Here is a 6000-nt window from a genome sequence, read left to right on the forward strand (position 1 = left end):
CTCAATGCATATTGCCAACTGTAAAGTTTGGTGGAGGAGGAATAATGGTCTGGGGCTGTTTTTCATGTTTCGGGCTAGGCCCCTTAGTTCCAGTGAAGGGAAATCTTAACGCTACAGCATACAATGACATTCTTTACGATTCTTTGTTTCCAACTTTGTGGCAACAGTTTGGGGATGGCCCTTTACTGTTTCAGCATTACATTGCCCTCGTGCACAAAGCGAGGTCCATACAGAAATGGTTTGTCAAGATCGGTGTGGAAGAACTTGACTAGAACTTGACTGGCCTGCACAGAGCCCTGACCTCAACTCTATCGAACACCTTTGGGATGAATTGGAACGCCGACTGCGAGCCAGGCCTAATCGCCCAACATCAGTGCCAGACCTCACTAATGCTCTGAGTCTTGTATATATATATATATTTGACTTCTAATCAAAACTGTGTAGAAATTATAATGGACCTGTATTCATACAGTTTCTTGACTGTGTCCAGCTCGCAAACATTCACCGAAATGAAAGCTAGACAGTCAGGGAGCATCGAAAAATTCCAAAAATGATGGATAGAGAAAAGATTTTTGCACATTTTGACGGCAAAGAAATACAACACATTTTTAATGCAGCCCTCCCGACCTCATTGAAGACTGAATGCATCCCCGGGGCAAGATGAGTTTGACACCGCTGTTTTATAGAGACACTTTTCCTGAGACACTGTTAGATTGCATTGATAGACTTCTACTGTAATTCGACCGTAATTACCATACTTCATAGGACTAGTAGCTACACATGCACAAATGCTGTAACAAGTGTTAGGTGTTACGCACATACACACATTGGATATACAGTGGGGAAAAAAAGTATTTAGTCAGCCACCAATTTTGCAAGTTCTCCCACTTAAAAAGATGAGAGAGGCCTGTAATTTTCATCATAGGTACACGTCAAATATGACAGACAAATTGAAAATAATTAATCCAGAAAATCACATTGTAGGATTTTTTATGAATTTATTTGCAAATTATGGTGGAAAATAAGTATTTGGTCACCTACAAACAAGCAAGATTTCTGGCTCTCACAAACCTGTAACTTCTTCTTTAAGAGGCTCCTCTGTCCTTCACTCGTTACCTGTATTAATGGCACCTGTTTGAACTTGTTATCAGTATAAAAGACACCTGTCCACAACCTCAAACAGTCACACTCCAAACTCCACTATGGCCAAGACCAAAGAGCTGTCAAAGGACACCAGAAACACAATTGTAGACCTGCACCAGGCTGGGAAGACTGAATCTGCAATAGGTAAGCAGCTTGGTTTGAAGAAATCAACTGTGGGAGCAATTATTAGGAAATGTAAGACATACAAGACCACTGATAATCTCCCTCGATCTGGGGCTCCACGCAAGATCTCACCCCGTGGGGTCAAAATGATCACAAGAACGGTGAGCAAAAATCCCAGAACCACACGGGGGGACCTAGTGAATGACCTGCAGAGAGCTGGGACCAATGTAACAAAGCCTACCATCAGTAACACACTATGCCGCCAGGGACTCAAATCCTGCAGTGCCAGACGTGTCCCCCTGCTTAAGCCAGTACATGTCCAGGCCCGTCTGAAGTTTGCTAGAGTGCATTTGGATGATCCAGAAGAGGATTGGGAGAATGTCATATGGTCAGATGAAACCAAAATATAACTTTTTGGTAAAACCTCAACTCGTCGTGTTTTGAGGACAAAGAATGCTGAGTTGCATCCAAAGAACACCATACCTACTGTGAAGCATGGGGGTGGAAACATCATGCTTTGGGGCTGTTTTTCTGCAAAGGGACCAAGACGACTGATCCGTGTAAAGGAAATAATTAATGGAGCCATGTATCGTGAGATTTTGAGTGAAAACCTCCTTCCATCAGCAAGGGCATTGAAGATGAAACATGGCTGGGTCTTTCAGCATGACAATGATCCCAAACACAGCGCCCGGGCAACGAAGGAGTGGCTTCGTAAGAAGCATTTCAAGGTCCTGGAGTGGCCTAGCCAGTCTCCAGGTCTCAACCCCATAGAAAATCTTTGGAGGGAGTTGAAAGTCTGTGTTGGCCAGCGACAGCCCCAAAACATCACTGCTCTAGAGGAGATCTGCATGGAGGAATGGGCCAAAATACCAGCAACAGTGTGTGAAAACCTTGTGAAGACTTACAGAAAACGTTTGACCTGTGTCATTGCCAACAAAGGGTATATAACAAAGTATTGAGAAACTTTTGTTATTGACCAAATACTTATTTTCCACCATAATTTGCAAATAAATTCATTAAAATCCTACAATGTGATTTTCTGGATGTATTTTTCTCATTTTGTCTGTCATAGTTGACGTGTACCTATGATGAACATTACAGGCCTCTCTCATCTTTTTAAGTGGGAGAACTTGCACAATTGGTAGCTGACTAAATACTTTTTTCCCCCACTGTATATACATACAGTGCCTATAGAAAGTCTACACCTCCTTTCAAAATGTTCACCATTTGTTGCCTTATAGCCTGGAATTAAAATGCATTAAAATAGTTTTTTCCCATTGATCTACACATCCTACCACACAACTTCCAACTTTTTTTTTTTTTTTTTTACTGAAATAGCTTGGTTGGATAAGTGTCCACCCCCCTTGTAATAGCAGTCCTAAATTATCTCATTTATAACCAATCACCTTCAAAATCACACACCAAGTTAATTGGCCTCCACCTGTGTTAAATTGTAGTGATTCACTTGATTTCAGGATAAATTCAGCAGAGGCCTTGAATATCCCTTGGAGCATGGTCAAGACGATTATTAAGCAGTGGAAGGTGTATGGCACCATCAAGATCCTGCCTGGATCAGGCCATCCCTCCAAACTGGATGACCGAGCAAGTAGGAGACTGATCAGAGAGGCTACCAAGTGTCCAATGGCAACTTTCAAAGAGCTACAGGCTTTGTGAACATGTGACAACAATATCCAAAGCACTCCACAAATCTGGCATGTATGGTAGGGAGGCAAGAAGGAAGCCATTACTCAAGAAAGCCCACCTTGAATCTCGTTTGAAGCATGCAAAAAAAATTGTTGAGAGATTCTTTAGCCATGTGGCAAAATGTTTTGTGGTCTGACGAAACTAAAATGGAAACTAAAAAGGACCCCTGGGTCCTCCAGGAGTGTGAATGTGTGTTTTCATCCAGGCCAGGGTAGGATGCTAGGCCATAGGCCTTCGGGGCAGCCTTCACAATGACAGGAAGCTCAATCATTCATCCAGTGAGGGGAAACCTGAAACTCAGGTCACACACACACACACACACACAAACACACACACACACACACACACACAGTGGCAGATCTAGGCCAGACCAAAGCTCTGCAGTCACTCCACTCAGGAAGCCAATAATTAACCCTATATCTTGATTAGTTTAGATTTATAAAAGAAGAGAGAGGAAATCTGGACTATTCTCTGCCAGGTCTATATCTGCTCATTATCCACTTGTAAAATGACCCTGGCCCTGCACTTGGCCTGCTCATGTGATGTGATATATATGTGCCCTGAGGTTTAAAGATCTCTTTCCAGGAAAGACTCTATGTGTTATAGTGCTGTTAGCAGCTGTAGGCCATTGCTACTGTAGTGTATGCCCTTTGCAGAAACTTTGATTACTTTGGAATGACACTCAGCAGGTAAAATGTTACCCAAATAATCAGAAGTGCTGAGTTTGCACATGCATGATTTACACTAGGTACCTTTGGACTGTGAGTCTGGTCCAGAGGTTTACTCCTGTCTCCTCCTGAGAATGTTTTCTCTCTATCTCTCTCTCTCTCTCTCTCTCTCTCTCTCTCTCTCTCTCTCTCTCTCTCTCTCTCTCTCTCTCTCTCTCTCTCTCTCTCTCCTCTCTCTCTCTCTCTCTCTCTCTCTCTCTCTCGCCAACTGTTTTAATGTTCAACAAATAGCAAAATGTTGTCTCTATGGTGAATAACGAGGTGGTGGATTAAGCAACGGCCATTGAAGACATTAGCACATCATGCCGCAGTAATGGTCCCTGTCCCCACACACACCCACACACACGACCATGGTTGTGAACTCTGGAGCTCTCGTGCTGGTTTTATTGGTGATGAGAGAGAGCTGTAATTAGCCACCAGTGGTTTCTCGACACACACACTCACACACATTCTCACAGGGCCCCTGAGGGAGGGAGCTGGTTGGTTGACTGTGTTTTGAGAGCAGAGGAATGCAGAGCTGTGACCGATGGCAGGATGCCATGCTCTCTCTCTCTCTCTCTCTCTCTCTCTCTCTCTCTCTCTCTCTCTCTCTCTCTCTCTCTCTCTCTTAAACAATGAACTCTTCAGTTTAAAGTCACAGCTGTCTCTGATTCTGAACATTAAGAGGGGGCTGTGTATGTGTGAAGCAACAATCACAATCATAAAGAGGAGGAAGAAAAAACCTGTTGGAAACTACACACTCTCCCCAGCCGGCAGACAGAGCAGCTGTCAAACCCTCTCCTGTACGTCCTCAGGTGCTGTGTGCCTCTAATGACGACCTGTCACAGCTGAGGGCTGGAGGGACAGCTCGCTAATGTGCAGCTAGAGCTATCAACAGCATGAAGAGGAGGGAACATATTGTATTATGGGGAAAACACCCTGTTCGGTTATTTGCGGCCCTGAAATATCAACTCTGAGAGAACTCCAAACCCTCGTAATCATTGAGAAAACTGGAGAGGGAGGTTGCAGACGAGCATACAAAGACTTGTGGAATGAATTCATCTCTATTAGGCTTTCAAAGAGAACCTTGGAGTGTGTTGGTCTGGATTGCTTTACCTGTACGCTCCATGTGCTTCCTTTGCCTTGCACTCTGGGTATTGTTTATATATAGTGTAGTGGGGTAATATTAATCATTTATTATTTTATGTACTAATAAAAAATATAAATGCAGTATGCAACAATTTCAAGGGTTTTACTGAGTTACAATTCATATTCAAGGAAATCAGTCAATTTAAATAAATTCATTAGGCTCTTATCTATGGATTTCACATGACTGGGAATACAGATATGCATCTGTTGGTCACAGATACCTTTTTAAAAAAAGGTAGGGGTGTGGATTAAAAGACAGTTAGTTTCTGGTGTGACCACCATTTGCCTTCGCATAGAGTTGATCAGGCTGTTGATTGTGGCCTGTGAAATGTTGTCCCACTCCTCTTCAATGGCTGTGTGAAGTTGCTGGATATTGGCGGGAACTGGAACACGCTGTCGTATACGTCGATCCAGAACATCCCAAACATGCTCAATGGGTGACATGTCTGATGAGTATACAGGCCATGGAAGAACTGGGACATTTTCAGCTTCCAGGAATGTGTTTACAAATCCTTGCGACATGGGCCGTGCATTATCATGCAACATGAGGTGATGGCGGCGGATGAATGGCACAACAATGCATTCAAATTGCCATCGATAAAATGTAATTGTGTTCGTTGTCCGTAGCTTATGTCTGCCCATACCATAACCCCACTGCCACAATGGGGACCTCTGTTCACAACGTTGACATCAGCAAACCGCTCGCCCATACGACGCCATACATGTGGTCTGTGGTTGTGAGGCCGGTTGGACGTACTGTCAAGTTCTCTAAAACAACATTGGAGGCGGCTTCTGGTAGAGAAATAAACATTAAATTCTCTGGCAACAGCTCTGGTGGACATTTCTGCAGTCAGCATGCTAATTGCATGCTCCCTCAACACTTCAGACATCTGTGGCATTGTGTTGTGTGACAAAACTGCACATTTTAGAGTGGCCTTTTATTGTCACCAGCACAAGGTGCACCTGTGTAATGATCATGCTGTTTAATCAGCTTCTTGATATACCACACCTGTCAGGTGGATGGATTATCTTGGCAAAGCAGAAATGCTCACTAACAGGGACATAAGCAAACTTGTGCACAAAATGTAAGATAAATACACTTTTTGTGCATATGGAACATTTCTGGGATCTTGAGTTAGAGTAATAGGCAATCAAGAAATGTCTGAGAATGGAA

This window comes from Coregonus lavaretus, assembly GCF_964263955.1.
Source record: "Coregonus lavaretus genome assembly, contig: HAP1_SCAFFOLD_4042, whole genome shotgun sequence".
Lineage (NCBI taxonomy): Eukaryota > Metazoa > Chordata > Actinopteri > Salmoniformes > Salmonidae > Coregonus > Coregonus lavaretus.